Source organism: Dermacentor albipictus, unplaced genomic scaffold (genome assembly GCF_038994185.2).
Source record: "Dermacentor albipictus isolate Rhodes 1998 colony unplaced genomic scaffold, USDA_Dalb.pri_finalv2 scaffold_11, whole genome shotgun sequence".
NCBI classification, from domain to species: domain Eukaryota; kingdom Metazoa; phylum Arthropoda; class Arachnida; order Ixodida; family Ixodidae; genus Dermacentor; species Dermacentor albipictus.
Window position 1 is genome coordinate 1,435,811 of NW_027225565.1, and position 21,017 is coordinate 1,456,827.

The 21,017-nt window shown below is 48.3% G+C and overlaps 1 non-coding gene across 1 annotated transcript; it reads left to right on the forward strand.

The window, feature by feature from the left end:
* The first annotated feature begins 16,355 nt into the window (after positions 1 to 16,355).
* On the forward strand, positions 16,356 to 16,429 carry TRNAN-GUU (transfer RNA asparagine (anticodon GUU)). The gene has a single exon. It is a non-coding gene; the product is annotated as a tRNA-Asn (tRNA).
* The last annotated feature ends 4,588 nt before the right edge of the window (positions 16,430 to 21,017 follow it).

Below are 21,017 nucleotides of genomic sequence, written 5' to 3' on the forward strand. Positions count from 1 at the left end.
GGTGATAGACAGAACTGTGTATTTACTTTACCCCCCACTTTTGCAAGAATGTGGAAGTCAATGCGCTCGTGAATACTGACCCTTGATCTGCCTGAATTTCGGCTGGAAACCCAACTCGTGCAAAACACTGTCAAAAGCGCGCCTACTACTTCGGTGGAGCTGAACTGTTTCAGGGGGATTGCTTCTGGAAACTTTGTAGCCGGACACAGCGTGGTAAACAAGTACCTGAAAGTAGATTTTGTTTTTGGAAGGGGCCCTACCGTGTATACTACAAGTCGTCTGAAAGGCTCTGTTATTAGAGGCACTATCTTCAGTGGAGCTTTCCATGTCTCTCCTGGTTTACCAGAACGGTGGCAGGCGTCGCATGATCTTACAAAGTTTTATGCGTCTTTGAAACAGCCATTATGCAAAATAGAAGTGAGGCATGCAGACAGGACACAAGAGTAGAGAAGCCGACAACACGAACGCCGACTATAAACTGAAGGGAGCACTGAGGCGAAAAAAAAAGAAAGAAGACACAAAACTCATCTGCGCATGCTCAGGAATGGTAACACCACGTTCAATCGGGTACACGTGCCGGTCTTCGTGAGAGATAACTGTTAAGGCACTTAATTTCTTCCTTATGTAAAGTAATCGAAGGCTGACTCACGCACGCACTTCCACCATTATAGATATGCCATGCCTCTACCATTAGACGCGTATCTTCATTCTTATGCCTGTACAATATCGCGCATTCATCTAACTCTGGCGCGCAGTTACTACCTCGGCAATGTAGCGAAAGATTAGAAGGTGATCCACCCGGTTAACGACCTTTTGTGTTCCATTAGCCTCTGATTGATACACCGTCCCGTTTGCCCTACGTAGAACTGGCCACAGCTGAGGGAAATTTTATAAACCACACCCATACGACAGTCAGTAAAACTGTTGTTCTTATTGTGCTTCACTGGATAAATATCTGTTCGTTTTAGAGCGCAGCTCTTTGGCGTCCGTTCCTGGGTTTCGCGTCGTCGTCGGCGTCGGCGTCGTCGTCGGCGTCGGCGTTGTCGGCGTTGTCGTCGGCCTCGTAACCAGCTCGCCTCCGCCGCCGCGCTCCGCCGCCGCGCATGCGCCGCTGCTCCGCCGCCGCGCATGCGCGCTGTCGGCTCTCCGGGCGAGGGAGGATGATGGAAGGGAGGAGGAGAGACTGTGGAGGAGGGCTGGCTACACAAATGGCTCTTTGGCGTCCGTTCCTGGGTTTCGCGTTGTCGTCGGCCTCGCAAACAGCTCCGCCCCCCTTTCATCCCCCCAGCGCTAGCAGCGACCGACTGATACCGCTTTCGTGAGTCCGCTACCGCACTCACGAAAGACGTCGTGCACTTCCTGCAACTCGCATTAACCGTCCATCGATCCACACCGATGTTAGTAGTGGGGGACTTTAATGTTGACATAAAGACAAACAGCTATTTCCTAACACTTATGCGGGAGAACATCCCGTTCCTCTCGCTCGTAACGCGTCCCACGGCTGTGACAACCTCGCGAGGCACTTGTATAGATCTCGTCTTTGAGAATCAAGCATTGGTGTACCAAGTCGAACATATATCAGTCTATTTCTCCGACCACAAAGCTTCCTTCATGACTGTCAAGAACTGTTAAAGGAGTCTTTGTTAAAGGAATACGTGTGAAAAATAAAAAAAAAATTCTGTGATAGCGCATACATGTGTTGCTCGATTTCTTTGCCTCAATCTATCGAAAAGGTGAAACAGCTTATTTGCTGCGCTCAAATTTCGCATTAGGAAGTAACGTAATCGTCGGTAATTTTTTTTTGCCTTTTACCCGCTCCTTTTTATTCTGTACGGCAGCGCATATCCTACCTAGCTTATTGGGAGCAGTGAAAGCAACATTAACATCATATCTACTAGCAACTTTTTTAAGCCGGTGCGACACTGAATGAATATACGGAATCGCCACTACTCTTTTTTTGCTATTACTGCTTTTTGTAATCATGTCCGTCCCTATCGAAACCGACTTCTTTTGGCGCTCAGCCACAGTAGCCACCGCTACAGTAGGATAACCTGCTTCTAATAGGTGCCGGACCTGCACAATAAAACTGGCGCTCATTTTGTGCATGCAAGATCTGTGAGGGAAGACTTAAGGCGCGACATGGCAATTCCGTCTTTTACTACTTTGGAATGCTTGGATTGAACGTTTAGCAAAGGCTTCGAAGATCTTGGGGAGTACTGCCAACAAACATGATTTTGTTCGAAGATCAAGGAAATGTCAAGAAACTCAATTACGCGTCGCTGAGGAAATTCCTTGGTAAACTTTAATCCTCCCCCATAAAATTGAAATTGCTCACTTACTGAGGTAAAGCGGAATCAAATTCTTCCCTATTGCATAAAGTCAGGTAATCATCAACGTAACGAAATATCTTGATAACGCAATCACCTAAGGCTTTCTCTAAGCAGTTGTCTACCTTACTCAGGTAAATTTTGCTAAGAATGGGGGCAACCTTTGAGCCAATACAAATGCCTGATTTCTGCAGAAAAACGCCATCTCTCCACCCAATCAGCGTTGACTTCAAGTACATTGAAAGAATTTCTAGAAAAGCTCCCATGGAAACACCGCATCTGTCTATAAAAGCCGACTCTTGCACTTGTTCTTTAATGCACTCATTTACGGAATTTAGCAACCCGTCATGCGGCAAAGAATAATACATTTCTTCGATATCCATCATAAAACCTATACAATCACCAGGATTTTCCTCTCTCAAATACTGAACTAGTGCCTGAGAATTACGTAGTCAAAATGGGTCTGAAAAAGCTAGTGAAGCTAGGCAGTTCTGTAGGTAACTAGCGACACAGACCTGCCACGTCCCTATCACTGACACTATAGCACGAAAAGGAAATTCTTGCTTATGGGTCTTGGCCGAGAAAAACAGTTCTAAGGTGAGGGATTTAGCTTTCTTGACATTACAGACAAGCCTATCAAGATTAGGCCTTGACAAGAGGTCAATCGCACGTTGCTTAACTACTTAACGTACTTAACGTACTATGCCCTCTCCCAGTTTGAGCCCTTTGTCACGCAGTAACTGATTCGAACGATTCGAAAAGATGTAAGGGTGCTGCAGTGTCAAAAATTTGGAAACTGCAGCCTCAGTATCCAGCTCCCCGAATGGTACACTGAGTCTGACTTTGGCCATGGGCAGACACACGCTGTGTTCTTCTACAACTTGTTTTATCCACGCTACTTCTCCGTTTAAGTCATCGACCGTCACGTAAGACGGATGGACAATGTCCATCATGGCGGCACTGTCTTTTAGCACTCGGCATGGTTTGCCATTAACTTGCAGGTCGTGAGATATGGACATAAAAGTCCCATATTCTCGTCTTTTTCCTCCACGTAGGAGTAAACAACGCTAGGCTTCCCGCAGAATACAGCTATATGTCCCAGTTTGTGGCATTTGAAACAGCGAATTGGTCTAAAAGATTCGAATTTTCTTTTCTTTTCTTTTTGTGCGGTTTCTCCGTTAAGTTTCCCCTCGCTCTTTTCTGCGGGCTTATCCACCATGTCTACAGGCTCCGATCGCCTAGTCTGCGAAGCCCCTTTGAACGGAAATGGTTTCCGCGGTCAATTTCGACCGTCCAAGTTTCCGTCCTCGGCGTTCAACTTTTTACGGGTTGCGTACTCTGCGGCTAATTCACCCGCCCTTTCCACAGTGTTTACATTCCCTCTGTCTCTCACCCACAGTTTCACAGCTTGGGGCATGGTTTTGTAAAACTGCTCTAGACACATGCATTCAATGATCATGTCTCTGCTCTCATACGCTTCCGCGCTTTTAAGCCACTCGACTAGGTTAGCCTTTATGCTATATGCAAACTCCGGATAGCCCTCGCTATCTTTCTTGCCTGCGCTCCTAAACCTTTGCCGAAGATCTTCGGCTGAAAGGCGGTATTTTTTCAAGAGACTAGCCTTAACTTTTGTATAATCATATGCATCCTGTGCACTCAGTCTGGCGATTACTTGCGCCGCCTCACACGGCAACATAGACAGCAACCCCTGTGGCCATGTACTCGGGCCGAAGTTCATCTTTTCGCAAGTCTTTTCGAAATTGCTTAGGCACAAGCCTATGTCGGCCCCGAGCTCAAATGGTTTTATAGCCTATCCATGCGGTACAATTCTGCCTCACTTCATCGTCCAAAAGCGCCTTCACTTCTTTGAGACAACTCCAAACGTTTGCTTTCAAGTTCCAGGTGCATTTTTCTTAACTCGCCATCTTTATCGCGTTCCTCTCTCTCTCGTTTTTCTCTGTCCCATTCTTCTCTTTCCCGTTTCTCTCTCTTTTTTAGAAGTTTCAATCCCATTTCAATTTCTTCCTCACTGGCCTGATCGGAAATTAGCTCCAATAACTCCTATTTTAGCCTTTCCTTGCGTACATCTAGGCCCAGTTCCTCACCAACAATCAACAACTCGTCTCTCAGCAGTGTCCTTAACTCCATGATTGCTGCTTTACTGCCTTGATCCTGCTCTCTAAATCTAGCTAGGAAAACACAACCTAGCTAATACTCAACAATCTAGGTTCCCTACTGTTCTAAACAGAACAACCACAAAATGGAGCCTGGAGAGTCAAAGCAAGAACCAAGCACTCACCGCAGTCAAAGCACGACGTCGCAAAGTCCATCTCACCGCTGTCAGCCAGTTGTCAGGATTGGGGGCTCAAACCCATCGCTCGTGATCCGTTGTCAAGATTGTAGTCGGGCATGAATCACTAGGTTGCTGGCCCATGTCGTCGTCCAACGTATCCTCGCTGAGGACAATGATGAAGGGAAGGACTGCTTCTCATCGAGAACGAGGAATATGGGTTAATTTACAGTATTTATACCAGTCTAACATGACTGTTTGAGAAAGTACATCAGACTAACATGACTGCTTGAGAGAGAGTGACCTGAGCAGCCCCACAACAGCCGTTTTTAAACACTCGGTCCTCTCCCGATACAAGGTAATGCGAACGATCGCAAACTAGCCGCCTCCCGGCAGGACGGTCTATACACACAAATGCACACACGTTCGAATTTCCGGAGCCGACGTCAGAGGGGTCCCGTAGAACACGGAGCCGTTCCGGGTAGTGCGTTGGGGAGTTTGGGAACAATAGTTGCCCCACCGAACTCATTCCGTCACAACGGCGATGAGGCTAGAGGTTGGTGGTGGTTTCAGCACAAAGCTTGCGTCAGCGAACGCATCCTAGCTGGAGCGATGGAGAGTGGGGGATGCCCATATTGTTCCCCGACACAATGTCGATTTAGACACGCTGTGGCTAGAAGTTGGCGGTGACGCTCCCGGAATGTTGCCGCCATATTTGTAACGGGGTGGCAAACTTTCACTGCAGCTCTCCGTTCTTAACAGCGATGTTGCCGCCATAGTTGTGACTGGGTGGCTAATTTGCACTGCAGCTGGCCGTTCTTAACAGCCAGTGTACATGACGTTTTAATGGAAGCCCTACAGTTTAGCGCAAACTATAAATTCATTTATTTACGCAGATAATCAAGAAGTTTCTTGAACTGCTCAGCATCAGGGAACACAACTACCACCACCGAAACATTCTTATGTTTTCATCGCGACAGACAACCCAAGCTTTGCGTGTTACGCTAATGTCGGTACGCGACATAATTGATGAGCTCCACGAAGCTGGTGTCCCCTACATACCGACAGTGAAGCTGAACCAAGATCCCCTAGAGGTAATGCGCAAATGCTTGTAGAAATTGTGGAGAGCTGTTGAACTTTTAATGCATGCACAAACCGCAAATGCCAAGTTGGTTTTCTCATGATCACTTTTATTACTGCACGCTATAGGACCAATAAATTAAAAAGTCCATAGGCAATATCACTCACAGAATGCTTTCTTTATTCGTTTCAGAAATTTTCCGACCCGCCGTGGTTGCTCAATGGCTATGGTGTTGGGCTGCTGAGCACGAGGTCGCGGGATCGAATTCCGGACACTGCGGCCGCATTTAGATTGGGGCGAAATGCGAAAACACCCGTGTACTTGGATTTAGGTGCACGTTAAAGATCCCCAGGTGGTCGAAAATTCCGGAGTCCTCCACTACGGCGTGCCTGATAATCAGAAATTTCCTTTGGCACGTAAAACCCCATAATTTAAGAAATTTTTCGGTGTTGTCCGTTCATTTCCTGGCGACGAGGACCACCTATCCGTAGTTCAATTCAGCCAGATTTATAGATTGTTGCCTTCGCTCACACCTGTGAAAAATGCAGCGAGAGGAAATTGTTCTGGCGCGCCCGATGGTGTTCTGGTGTCCCTTCACGATAGCTTGGGGCAAAAGGCGGAAGCTGCTGCTGAACTGAAAGGTGCAGTTCAAGCAAAGCAATACAAGAAGCTCTGTGGGATGAGTCTTTCAGAAGGCAACATGGATGACTTGGGCGACCAAGGGTACCAGAAAGCAGGAACACAAGAAATGGCTGTCTACTACCTGGCTGGATATACATTGAAGGATGTTACGAAATTCATGTCTTGCGAACGGTGTGTTGAGTCACTGGAAAGTGCTTGTGTGCCACCAAGTGCGGGTGAGCCACGACCCTCGCATAGCCTTTTGACAGAGCTGAGGTCATTCAAGCCAGGGTGCTTGCGTGAACCGTCTTTCAGAGTGATCACTGTCATCACACACATGGGAGAAATAATTTGTCACACACTCGACAGTAACGCAGTTTAAGGTGACTTATTTTGGAGCATCCTGAACGGACTAAGCAAGGCATCTGTGCCGGCACTAGGGTGTGATAATCATTATGAGGAGGTGACCGCTAATGTCATCAAGTTCTATCTTGTCATGCGCATGCCATTCTTTTCAAAAAAATGAACAGTGAGGCATCGCTGATAGAGCAGGTGCAAGGAGCCAGAAAATGTCCAAAATTGCTTTGAGCAAATGTAGCTCAAAATACTTTTTTGTGGACAAAGTAAATAAAAAAGTGTCACAGTGTTTTTTGTTTTGTTCGTTAAAAGAAAATAAATTAAGCTTTGACCTAAGTATGCTGATAGTATTTAACTTCGTCCTTGTCGCTGCTCACAGATCACATCCAACGCTTTTGCACGTCCCATAATATCTGCGGACAACTATAAAAAATACATGTGTCAATTAAATTTATTATGCGAAGAAGTGTTGACGGGGGTGGTTCAATTCGCCACAGCGTTGTCTCAAGCCACTGCTGGGCGTGATGCGTTAATGTCCCTACGTCTGCAGAGGCGCTCGCCGTCTTTAATTACGACACATCTTAAGAATAAGCAGAAAAAAATAAAGCCCCCTCTGAAGGGAGCACCGTGGCGCTTTTATAGGGAAAAAGTTGGTTGAAAAGCGGAATCGCAGTGCGCGACCGCTCATTTGCGGTGTAGTTGCAGCCTCTAAAGACTAGCTAAACATGTCATTAAAGGGTCCTTCGGATAAAATATTGTGCGGAGAGCCAAAACACAGTCGTCAAAGAGCGAATGGCAAAGGCCAGTTGGGGAAAACGACCCACCGCAGAGGTGGCATCGCAGGAGTAGACGACGCGCGCTGCGTGAGAGATGCGTCACTGCAGCGCCGATAGTGCACAGACACCGTGAAGTCGCTGTTACTTACTCGCGGCAGGTTTGTCACAAAACGCAGGTTGCGTATCTAAACTACGTTTACCGACGGATAAGCGCCTACAGGCCCGTTAGTGCAAACGACGCGTCGCAGCAGGAGAAGACGACGCGCGGCGCATGACGACAGACGCGACTGCAGCGCCGGTAGTTTCAGTGACACCCGTTGTGGCCACGTCGGCCAGTGGGCTCGCTTAGGGAGCTCTGAAACTGAAGCTTGTCTAAGAACGTTGCTCCAGGAGATGTCAAAGCAGGTTCTTAAAGGAGCGAGGTGAAAGTGGAGGAAAGTGCTGGCCTGCGCCCAATACATAGCGAAGGAGAAGAGAGCGAAAATACAGCGCCGGAAAGTGAACATAAGAACAAATTCGCAGCCGAAAAAATAAAGGCCAGGTCGCACGCCAAATGTTAACATGCTCTTTGGCTCCAGTATTGTTCATATTGTCGCTCCAATGTCTGCCTTCGTGGCGCAATGGCATATGTGATGTAACTGTAGCGGTTTGACAGTAACGATAATCCCATGCAATAAAGAAAGAAAAAAAGCCTTCGTGGCGCAATAGGCTAGCGCGTTCGGCTGTTAAGCGAAAGGTTGGACGTTCGAGCCCTCCTGGAGGTGGCGGCGGCATTTTTATTCTTTTTTTTTCTTTTTATTAGCGCTCATTTTTGTCGCCTATTTGTCATGTCGACCGCCACTCTGTCATCCTGCAAGCTAATGCTGCATTTTTTTTTTCGAAACAAGGGCTCATACACGAGCACATAAAAATTGGATTTCGCCGTTCTTTCTGCGCAGGCGCGAGGAGCAGTGGTTGCGAAAATGAAATGTGGCGACTTTCGATCCTTGAGATTTCTCTTCTCCTGGGTAATAAGGAGAAGAAAGTTGGTAGCTCCGCTCGTCCCTATAGCCTAGCTGGCAACGCAATCGACAGAAATCGCGGCCGGCAAGGCGAAGAAGCCGTGTCCAAAGTGAGTTTGTTACTATTTTATTGCGACGGTAGCATATTAAATTTTTATAGTCGCAGGGGGATACGTTTGGAAGTGAGGTGTCTTCTCAGATGACTTTAGTGGCAAAGCATTATGTCGCGCCGATACATCGTTCATTAGTGTCGTTGAGCATACCACAAACTTCAGGGGAATCGCGGGAACGGAAACAGCTTATGAATTCAACTGCCGTGCCGATGCATTAGTTCCTAATATAACTGAGCATACAACACACTTGTAGATTCGTGGGAATGGAACATTTGGTACTCTGTATGTGAAAGTACCACAACTTGCGTCGCCATGCAATCTGAGCCGCAGATCGTACATGCCACCGACATTGGTGGGTTCGTCCTGCTTTGCAAGAGCACGCGTAGCTTGGTTGCACCACCTTGTCAGGTCGCTTAAACCTTGTGCTTCGCGTGGTACTTGTCGAAAAGGACGGGGCGGTTACGCACCAATTCGATGAGCATTTCCGGTGTCGCGACGCGTTCGAAGACTGCGATATGACGAGCGCGTCGAGCTTGGCGGCCATGTTTCGAATTGCTGAGACGCGCTCCGATTGCTTCGCGGTGAGGTAATCCGGCGGCAGCTGCCGCAAGAATCCGTCCGGGTGCGATGGGCGCGGAAGGGGCTATTCCGGCGGATCTCGCCGCCGCCGACATGGTTTTCGCCGAACTGGGCGCCGCTCCCGACGCCGAATGGCTCAGTGTGAACGCACCATTATGGCGCGTTCACACTGAGACATCCTGACAGTCACACTGGCAAACCACTATGCCCTGCGGATGAATACGGAACAAATGTATTCTAAAGAAAGATGGTCGTCATGATATTTCATATATCAGTAGACCCTTGTGAATGCATCAGCACGACGTAATGCTTTGCCATTAAAGTCACCCGAGAAAACGCCTCACGTCCAAACGTATTCCCCTACGACTGTCAGAATTTAATATGAAACCACCGCAAAAAAACAAAACAAAAAAGCAACAAACTCCCATCGGCACAGCAGTCGAATTCATAAACTGTTTCCGCTGCCGCGAATCTCCTAAGTGTGCGGTATGCTGACCTTGCCCAACGACAATAATGAACAATGCATCGGCACGATGTAATTAATGCTTTGCCACTTAAGCATCCGAGAAGATACCTCACTTTCTTCTCCGTAGTGCCCAGACGAAGAGAAATCTCAAGGACCGAAAGTCCCCACATTTCTCTTTCCCGGCCACTGCTCCTCGCGCATGCGCAGAAAGAACGGAGAAACCCAGTTATGATGTGCTCGTGCTCATACCCTGCACAAGCTGAATTGTATTCCAAGGCAGATGTCACGCTGCGCGAATTCGCGTTCGGCACGCTTGCTAACGCGATGGGCAAAACCGCGACAACGCCACCTGTCGCCAAGGCTGCAAAGCGGAAGCGGGTTCGGGTAGGCACTGTTCCCGTCGGCGCCTATGCGCGCTGTCATGCTTACGCTCTTGATCGTGATTTAACGCTTCTGTAAGCCGTGAACGCGATGTTTTGAAACGACTGTTGCGTAGTTGGGTACTTTAACACGCACAAAAGCTCACCAGAAACACACTCAGTTTCCGACGTTGCTTCACGAGCAAGAGCGACGGCGGTGGTGGATGGAGCCTGTTCGACGGAAAAGATATGAAATCGCGCTTTGTTTGCTGCAGTTTTAGAGGGATGAATGAGTTTTATTTTTTTGCTTGATGTCGCTGAACCTTTAGTGAACGCTTCCGCGTTTAAACTTGTATTAGATTAATAGATTATGGGGTTCTACGTGCCAAAAACACGGTCTGATGATGAGGCACGCCGTAGAGGGGTCCTCCCGGTATTTGGACCACCTGGGGTTTTTTAACGTGCACCTAAATCTAGGTACATGGGTGTTTTCGCATTTCGCACCCATCGATATGCGTCCGCCGTGGCCCGGATCAGATCCCGAGAGCTCGTGCTCAGCAGCCCAACACAAAACTACTCAGCAAATACGACCGGGTCGTTAAACTTAGTCGTCTCGTCTACAGCGCGCCAAGGATACAATAAACACTATGTTGTTACTGATGATACGCGATGCCCCCTTTAAAAAAAAAAAGCATGCGAAAAGTTAAGCCAGAGAATTCGGAGCGGAGCTGTGAAGTTCTCGTTGTGTTGACACGCTTTGAACAAATGGATCCGTGGGAAAAAGCAGGTGACCGCGCTTCACAACGGCGTCACGCAATCACCCATGCGGATGTGTGCAAATCTATACGGTCGATAAAACTACTACCCTTTCATCGTATAGTAGTATAGTAAATTGTTATCGCAGTCCATGCTTCGCCTTTTGAGCGAAACTTCGACCTTTTGCTTTTATCCATCAGCACGCTCTTTCACTCTGATCAATCGCGCACGCACATGAACTACAGAGGGTGCGCGAGGTGCCACTTCTGCAGTCGCGGCACATCTGTCGGCAAAGCTCCCGTCACCAGAGGAGCACTAAAACACTATATGACATTGTACTAGTAAAGGAATCACTTCGAAGCATAATTTTTATTCATTTACCGAGAAAAGGATGACTATCCACCACTTTCCCGGCTTACAGGCGGCACACCTTTTCATACGTACATGGCAGACGTTGCAATGATCACGGCGCCAACGTCAAAAAAGCAAAAAAAAAAGAGGGACAATAGAGATACCATGGCTGAGTGCCCGTCTCTGTAGAAGTACTGAGGCTTGTTGGTACTTTACTACAATTCAAGCAATGGTGCGAAAAAGAAAGGCGAGGATATACCAAGAGACACGCAATATGTAGATTAAAAGCGCCAAATTCCAACTAAGTTTATTACGAAAACGGCATACGTATACGAAATGTTCAACTCTTGGTTCCATTGTCGCTAAAACGTCCATTTACACAATGCCCTTAAGTATGCAACAATCGTCTTCAAAAAGCAATTTGAAAGTTCAAACATATCCTTTTGGAAGTCCAGATCACTTTCAAACCAAGTCATTTTCAAGAGCGAACTGACAATCCACTCGATGTGCGATGAAACGTCAGTACGAGACTTCCAGTGAGTCGCGAGACGCGTTTGAGTCGCTGAAATAGTTGCCCTCACTTTCGAGAGTATCGTTGTACTGCGGGTGGGATAGGAGGCCCTTTCACACAGCTTCAAATTTCCTCTCGTCGCACGGCGAGCGAGTTCCGCGATACGCAGAAGGACAGTAGACATTCAAAGCACCCTGGTGATCTTGTTAACGTGCTCTCAATCACACCGGCCTATCTTGTTTAATGGAACTCGAAAAGTGTTCGCGTTTAAATGCGAATGAAAGGAAAGTAAAGAAATAATGGAACGGAGGTCTATGCCTTAAATTAGTTATGCAAAGTGTGCATTACCTTGCCGCTTTAGGTTGTACAGCGTTGCTAACTTTTCTATAACCGGTGCAACATTAACAGAGAATGCCGTGATCAATTTTAGCAGAGCAGCTCGACCGCCAGCGAAACATGCTCTATCCACAAACACACATCCTTTGCCTGAGTGCCAGTGTCTCGTTGAATGGCAGTTTGAGCTTCTTTCAAGTAAAAAGGAAGTTTCGGCGCATTTCGTAGAAAATTGAGGTAATGGAGGGCAATATAAAATTATTTCACTGCAAAAAGCGCGTTTCATTACCATAAAATGCAGCCAAATAATTCCCATGGAAATGCTCCGCGTGCATTTCAATATGTAGAGCCGACGGCCTATATGTATCCACACTAACGCAGCGATTATATTGCGACCTGTAGCTCGAAATCGCGGCGAATTGGGGTTCGACGATTGCTTCAACAGCCCCATTCATGCACCTAATATGCAGAAAAAATATCTTACAAGCACAATATACGTTGTAGTGTCGCGCCTGGTTCTAGTTTACAGGTTATAGTGTCACGCAGAAAGTATTCATACGGTATCGGACGCTGCTGGCATGGAGGAAGTATACAAATTAGGAGGGAGCGTCACGTGACAGTTTTTAAGCCTAGTCATAAAAAGTTTATAGGAATGGAATGATGGGAAACAGGCCCTCACGTGATGGGCAAGTGGTAGATTTAGTCGGGCCTTTTTCGTTGCTTCTATAGACTGCGGAGGTTTTCCGATATGCGCAAATAGTAAGCTTGGGGAAAGCCCGCCGAGGTTGAGTACAGGAATTCAAGTATATGAAGCAGTCGAGTCTGCATTATGTCAGTCATGTAACGCACCGAACTGCAACGCGACTCCAAGGCTGTAGCGAACCAAGGCGTCGGGTAAGCAACCGGCATTGTAACCGTCAACCCGCGACGGCCACCTAAAGGACGACTGGTCGCGTTTCGGGGCGGTATCAGGGACACGAGGAAACCTTTCGCTTTGCAAACGTGGGAAGGCAATCATGCCGCCCTTCCGACGGTGGTTCGTCGCATTTCGGGACATCTTCTGGGAAATATGTCTTTCGCACCTGCAAACATGTTCAGGTGATCAAGGGAGCGTCCCGGGTTCGCAGCGACTGCTTTTCCGTGTGAAAAAAACTTGTCTCATTTTGTACCCAACGACAGATAGGCGAGCCGGGGACCCCGATCATATTTGAGGCCGCGCAGGCCCACTGTTTATGGCAGACGGTCCCAGTCGACGCTGTCGTTCCGCTCAATGCCTTCTGCCTCTCAATAGACCGCCGAATACTCAATAGGCACGTCTCAACAGCGTAAGGACGTCCCACACAATCTTACAAAAGAGTGCACCTCAATCTCAAGGAAAGACGACGACTTCGGCGTACAGAGTGCAGGGTATGCTATTCATTTATTTCACAACCAAAAGCACGCAGCAGGACATTTTACTAAGCAAACACGCGAAACATAACTATCCCGCGAAAGATATCGCCTCATCATAGGTAGCTGCAAGACAGTGAAACAAATAGTAGCGAAAAAATACGCACCGGAGTTCGAGGCACACAACAGCTGATTTCACGAAACAGCCGACCACGCTCGGGTCTGCATGCTCTGGACGGTTTTCGCAGTGATGGCGCCGGCTAACTGTGGTGGTAAGCGCGACTGAGGCTTTGAAAATTAGGTCGTTATGGATCTGCTTCTGCAGTCTTTCTGCACGAGTCAAGGCAACGGATTTGAAGCGAAGAACACCGCCCGCGATAGCAGAAACGCACGCGTTTTTCCTCCTACGTGCCTCCATGCCTCAGAAGGCAGGTGCCACTAAGCCACCAATCGTTACCCCGTACTAAACAAACACCAATGGTCCGACAACCATGTTGGCCTGTTCCTAACCAGAAAGTGGCGCGCAAGGTCCCGGCGATCAGCAGGGACGGCTTCAGAGGTAGTTGGGTTGCCGAGGCTAGCCGAATCACGTGACTCTCTGTGGTCGTTTTCCTTTCGTTTTCCTTCATTTTTCTGTAATTTTGCTTTATTATTTGGCTGTACAAGAACAATTTTCAGTACACTTAAGCACTTCCGGCACACAGCAACTGCCGTCTGCCTGTGTTACAACGTGCCCCGTCTTTGACGAGAGCCCCGCCGTCAGTGTCGGTCTGTCTTTTCGCAAGCGCTATGATCCGCCTTTGTTGCGTTGTGGACTGCAAACGTAGTGACTCGCAATATGCCAAGCTGCGACATCGTGTCTCTCTGCAAGATACTAGTCGAGCGGACTGGCTGCAGCGCATCGGACTGCCGATATCCGATCGGCGCCAGGATTTGCGCGACTGCGACCACCACTTATCACCGGAAGATTACCAACGTTATTGCGTTTCGCGAGTCCGGTATTATGGTAAACGCAAGCAAGTCCGGTATTAGGGTAAACGTGTCGTTTCAGGGGATGAACAGAAGCGCAAATGTGAATTGTCTGCATGTTGCAGCCACTTGGTGGCATAGAGCTCAACCACACACAGTAGCAGTAACAAAATGAATTCTTCTTTGCTGCTGGGGTAATTTTTTCGCAGGAGCGTAATAGTTAACGCATTGTTGTTGTATATGTTTAAAATGTTTTACACTTGGTTAGATCAATATTAGCGCTTTCTTTGGCTGGTTAAGCTGTGTGCCAACGGGTGACTGCTCCGTGGAGACCGATCAGGAAGTTCACGTAGGTCTACGCTAAGGTTCCTTCATCAGCTTGAGTTTATGCCTCCACCGTTCCGTGGAAACGCTCAGTTAGCGTGTGGTTATCAGGATACCAGACACGTTCGGAGCTGCGACAGAATGCACGACACGTACGCTGCTTCGAAAGCTCTCGCTTGGGGTCGACGGCCAAGTGGCTAGCAGAGAGGTTTCGCGTGGGCGGGCTCCAAAACAACCGGAAGTGGACGATGTGACGTCGCATCATGACGCAGAACCAGTGGAGGCGGAGCTTAGCCCCGATCGCTCGACGAACGAGTTGATGGGGAAAAGCGTGGCTAGGGAGGATGGTAACTTGTAATCGCTTGTTGCTGCATTAATGCGTAACGCCTCACTTAAATTGTGGTGCGAATGTTCTGCTTAAGCTGTACCCTACGTGTCCACAAAATTTGTCCGAACCGCTTCAGGGGCCCTGTAATAACTGAGAGCAGTTTTCAATTTTTCTCTAGAGACCTGCGCTGATGAGAAGGTAGTTCGATGACTTGCCTATCACAACGAACACCTCAGCGCCTCGCGCTTTTTTCCGCTAATGTACTACATAGCGCACGGTCACATGATCACAACTGCGGGCCTGTAATTCGTAGTCTTTCGAATAAATCCCAACCGCGAATTTTGTCGTTCTTTTTTTCTAGAGTGGGTGTTTCTGATTTTACCGAAGTAATTTGAATCGCCACCCACCCCTAGCAATATTACATGCTATTTGAATATGAAAAAAAACGACTTTTTTTGAAGGCAAATATGTAATTTCGGTGATGCCGGCCATTCTGATTGTCATATACAAATATGTGACCTGTTAGTAACTTCCAACTAACGACTTTATTTCTGTAGTTTCCTACGCAAATACTTTTCGAACGGGAGTGTTCATAACGCCACTTCGTTAATTTTCTTAGCCATGTCGTCAGCAACGCATCCTAATTGCGTTTTCTGAGCAACTTCTACAGGCATGCGGCACTCTCAAAGAAAACACTTTACTAGTTTACTTCGACGCCGATTCCCGATGACATTCAGCACAATATCTACTGCAATATAACTTTTCCTCATCGAATGTTTTTATAAAGCTTCACGTCCACCACACTGTTTCCCTAAAAAGTTAAAAAGTGTAATGTTTCGTTCGAGTGAGGTGTTCTATTTGTAAGTTTATCTCTAATTGTGTGACCTCAACCAACTGTCTGCTGTAGCGTGAATGCGCGACGTTTCCTTCGGTGACGATAGGAAGCACATACTGCGGCGCGTCATTCCCGGGAATGTTTTTTCGTGGCGCTTTTTTCATTTCCCTCGATCGCATTTCTTCCTCCTGCGGTCTTGGTGGTAACGGCAGCGAGGTGACGTGGGAGCATGGAATAATAAAACTCTTAGAGCCGTTGACAAATGTCGTTGGAAAAACAAGTGAATCGTTACTTGCCATGCCATGTATGCAGGCAGCAGCTCTAGCTGTCTTCAGGGTATACATCCTACGGATCCAGATAAGGGAGGACTCGATTCTTCCCCCCTCCCTCCTATCCCCCTTGACGTGCTTGCCCCCTGGATGTTCCTCTAGGTCTGCCCCTGCGCCCAAGGGCGGAGAGAGTGGATATGTCACGTTTCAATGGGAACAAAAGAACGAAGGCGCAGCTGCAAAAACAAAGCGCACCTCGCTCGCTAAATGTCAGTCTGGCACTTTGCTCGACAATCATTTATTTCCTAGCGTAGGTGTCTGCCTTCGTGGCGCAATCGGCTTGCGCGTTCGGCTGTTAACCGAAAGGATGGAGGTTCGAACCCTCCCGGAGGCGGCAGCGCTGCCTTCTGTTGCAATGTCAATCTTTTTTATTTTTTTTTACGAGTACTCTTGATGCAGAGGGTCGCACTGCTAACCACAGATAGTCGCGTTGCGAGCTGAACTCGCGCTTTCTATTTCTCGGAACGGCGGCTCAAAGCTCGCCCAAGCTGAGTTGTACACCCATGCAGATTGTCATTCATTGCGGGATCGCGTTCTGCTCGCTTGCTGTATTTTGATAAACAACAACAGCGACGACAATTTCTTCCCGTTTGACACGCATCGTGATTATATATATATATATATATATATATATATATATATATATATATATATATATAGATAAATCACTGCAAGACTATCACTGCAAGACCATCGCCTGTTCCGTCTTATAACGCATGGAGCCCACCTCGACCGGTTTGTTACTACTGCGGCATCCGTGGCCACATTACCAGGTTTTGCCGACGCCGTCAGCAAGATGAAAGACGTGGCTATGACGGCTTTGAAAGGGATCAGTTTTCTGGCCCTGTACCACGACGTCGGCGTTCTGACTACGTTTATTATCCACCACGTTCCCCATCTCCACAGGACTTCAACACTGCCAGTTCATCGCGTTTCCCGCGTCGTCGCTCTCCATCACCGATGCGGCGCTCTTCTTCCCCCCTACGACCGGCTACTTCGTCCTCCGATCACCGCCCGGAAAACTAAATGGTGCAGCTTCAGGAGGGAAAGCTGCATCTTTTGGACAACGTGAAACGCCTCCGGAGTGCCCGTCAAATGTACTTTTGGTGTTTGTTGAAGGTGTCCGAATCGAAGCCTTGGTTGACACAGGTGCATCGCTTTCCGTTATTAGTGCTGACTTGTGTTCTCGATTGCGAAAAGTGAAGACACCGTATAATGGCCCTCCCCTTCGTTGTGCTAATGCAGTTCTTGTTCAGCCCTCCAGTGTTTGCACTGCGCGCGTTTTCATTGATGGCATCCTCCACCACTTTCAGTTCGTCGTGCTGTCTTCATGCACTTACGCGATGATTTTGGGATGGGACTTCCTGTCCTCCGCCTCAGCTTTAATCTCTTGCCGTCAGCGAACTATTCATATGACAGACACTGAATCTTCGTCCTCTGTCTATGATCACAGCCTGCGTTTTGTCACGTCTACCGACTGTTTCATTCCCGCGGGCACTGAGCATATTCTGACGCTGACTTCCGACACTATTATTAATGGTGATGTGTTCCTTGCACCGAGTGGTTACTGCATTTCTGGTGGGCTTAGCCTTACTCCTAGCCTAGTACGGTTTCAGGACGATAGAGCCTCAGTCGCTGTTCATAACCCTACTTCTTCGCCAGTTGTGCTCTCCCAGGGCTCTACTGTGACATGCTTTACTGACACCGAACCTCTTTCGCTGGTACCGCTTCACACCGAATCACCACCTTTGTCTAACACAACTGATTATCACACTGCTGCTGCTGCTTTAATGGCCGCGATAAATCCCGATTCGACCACTGCGCAGAAAGAAGACCTTCTGGCACTCCTGCACAAATACAGAGCCTTATTTGACGTCCACTCCAAGCTTCTGGGGCGCGCTTCCGTCGCAGTACATCGCATCGAAACCGAAGGCAGTTCGGTTGTACGCCGCCGCCCATATCGCGTGTCTTCCGCAGAACAGAAAATCATTGCGGATAACGTTGATGACATGCTCAAAAGAGACATCATTCGGCCATCCTTTGGTCGTCTCCTGTCGTGCTGGTTCGCAAGAAAGACGGCTCCGTACGATTCTGCGTCGATTATCGAGCCCTTAATAAGATCACGCGCAAAGACGTATATCCGATGCCAAGAATTGACGATGCCATTGACTCCCTCCAGGGTGCCGAATATTTCTCTAGTCTAGACCTCCGATCCGGATACTGGCAAATCCCCATGCACGAAGCGGACAAGGACAAGACAGCCTTTGCAACGCCAGACGGACTTTACGAGTTCAACGTCATGCCATTCGGTTTATGTAATGCCCCTGCAACATTTGAACGCATGATCGACACAGTTTTACGTGGCCTTAAGTGGAAGACCTGTCTGTGCTATTTAGATGACATCGTTATTTTTTCTACAACTTTTAGTCAGCACCTTGAGCGCTTGGACGAAGTTTTCACTTGCATTTCCAACGCTGGACTCCAACTCAACACAAAGAAATGCCATTTTGCCAGAAAGAACATCAAAGTATTGGGCCATCTTATCAGCAAAGATGGCGTTCGACCTGATCCCGAAAAGGTTGCTGCCGTGCATCGCTTCCCTCGCCCTGAAAATCAAAAGCAATTAAGAAGTTTCTTAGGCCTGGCATCCTACTTCCGCCGCTTCATGAGTCATTTTGCACCCATGGCATCCCCGCTACACAAGTTGCTCACGTCGGGCACTGCTTTCTCTTGGACAGATGAATGCGAACTTTCTTTCCAAGCCCTCAAGCAGGCATTAACCAGCGACCCTGTCCTCTGTCACTTCGATGAAAACGCACCAACTTGCTTGCACACCGACGCTAGTGGCCATGGGATCGGTGCTGCACTTTTACAGCGTGATACCACCTCACGAGAGAGAGTTGTTGCCTATGCCAGTCGCGCACTAACACCTGCCGAAACGAATTACTCGATCACAGAACAGGAATGTCTCGCAGTAGTTTGGGCGATCCAAAAATTTCGACCATATCTTTACGGACGCCATTTCACGGTCATAACCGACCACCAAGCCTTCTGCTGGTTGTCGTCAATCTAAAATTTGTCCGGAAGACTTGGTCGCTGGGTGGTACGCTTACAAGAGTACGACTTTGACGTTGTCTACAAGTCTGGGAAAAAGCATCAAGATGCCGACGCTCTCTCTCGCTGCCCGCTGCCATTATTAGCTTCGAGTACATCTCTCCATTGCTCGCCCCTTGATGATGAGACTAAGTCGTCACTCCCGTTATTACCGTTATTACCTCTCTCGGTTACTGACACGTTATCTTCCAATTAGCTCACTCACCTCGCCTCGTGTCAACGTTCTGACCCCTACTGCGACAGCATCATCCAACGCCTGTGCGGAACTACATCTGCACCAAATGCCCGATTACGTCGACAACTGCGACTATTTAAGCTTGACAACGATGTCCTGTACCGATACACACACAACTCCGACGGACACAGCTGGGTACCTATTCTTCCACGCTCGATGCGCATACAAGTCCTTCAAGCCTTGCACGACGACCCATCTGCTGGCCATTTGGGATTCCACAAAACATACCACCGCGTTAGGAGCCGTTTCTTTTGGCCAGGCATGTCTACCTTTGTGGCCAAGTACGTCGCTTCTTGCGTTCAGTGTCAACGGCGGAAACGACCGACTTCGCCTCCTGCTGGGCTTTTACAGCCCATCCCATGTCCCGAGACACCGTTTGCCATCGTTGGGATAGACCTAGTCGGCCCTCTGCCCATAACGCCAGCGGGTCATCGATGGGTCGTGACAGCTGTTGACCAGCTCACACGTTATGCAGAGACCGCTCCTCTACGCTCAAGTTCAGCCTCCGACGTCGCCACCTTCTTTCTAGATGCCATTGTGCTGCGCCATGGTGCCCCTCGTGTACTGTTAAGCGACCGCGGCAAGACTTTCATGTCAACAATGCTCGCAGAAGTACTCGGAGCTTGTGGCACAGTTCATAAGACGACATCCGCATATCACCCACAAACAAATGGCTTAACCGAGCGATTTCATCGCACACTAATAGATATGATATCGATGTATATCGGGCCAAACCACGATAATTGGGACAAACTTTTACATTTCGTGACTTTTGCTCACAACACCGCTATCCAACGAACTACGGGATAGTCACCTTTCTACCTAGTTTTCGGCCGTTCACCGACATTCACCATCGACGCCGCTTTCTTCAATGCTCCAACTAACACCTCCGACAGTACACCCGAACAGTTCGTCTCGAGACTAGAGGAATGCCGTCAACGTGCTCGTTTCAACACAGAAGTCAGTCAGCTAGATCGCAAGCAACGTTACGACATCTCTCGTCGCGACGTCTCCTTTCGTCCCGGAGAGGAAGTGCTTCTTTGGACGCCCATTCGTGCACCCGGTTTGTGCGAGAAGTTTGAATCCCGCTTTCGTGGACCCTATATTATTAACGAACAAATATCCCCCGTGAACTATCGCATTACTCCCGTAGACGTTTCTTCCGACCATCGTTGTCGTGGTTCGGAGATCGTTCACGTTTCGCGCCTAAAACGATTCGCTCGGCGTTCCCCTCCTGGCTAAGTCGCGGCCTGGCTGGGCGCTTGCGCGTGCGGGGAAATTAGTGTGAGCATTATTCATACGCTTCATATTCTCACCTGTACATGCTCATCATCACCGTTTTGGGGCCTGGTGGTGGGGCTCTGTCTCGGGAGAATAAAGAAGAGACTGGCTGCCTAAACCTCGTCTCACAATATATATATATGTACACGCAGGGTCGCTGACGGCGCAGCGATGACCAAAATGTTCAGACAGCGCGCTGTATATTGTCCACGAATACGCGCTGTACGATATGTGCATACTGACGTATACAAAAAAAAGCACCTATTACTGCTATAGAGTGAAATCCGTGAGC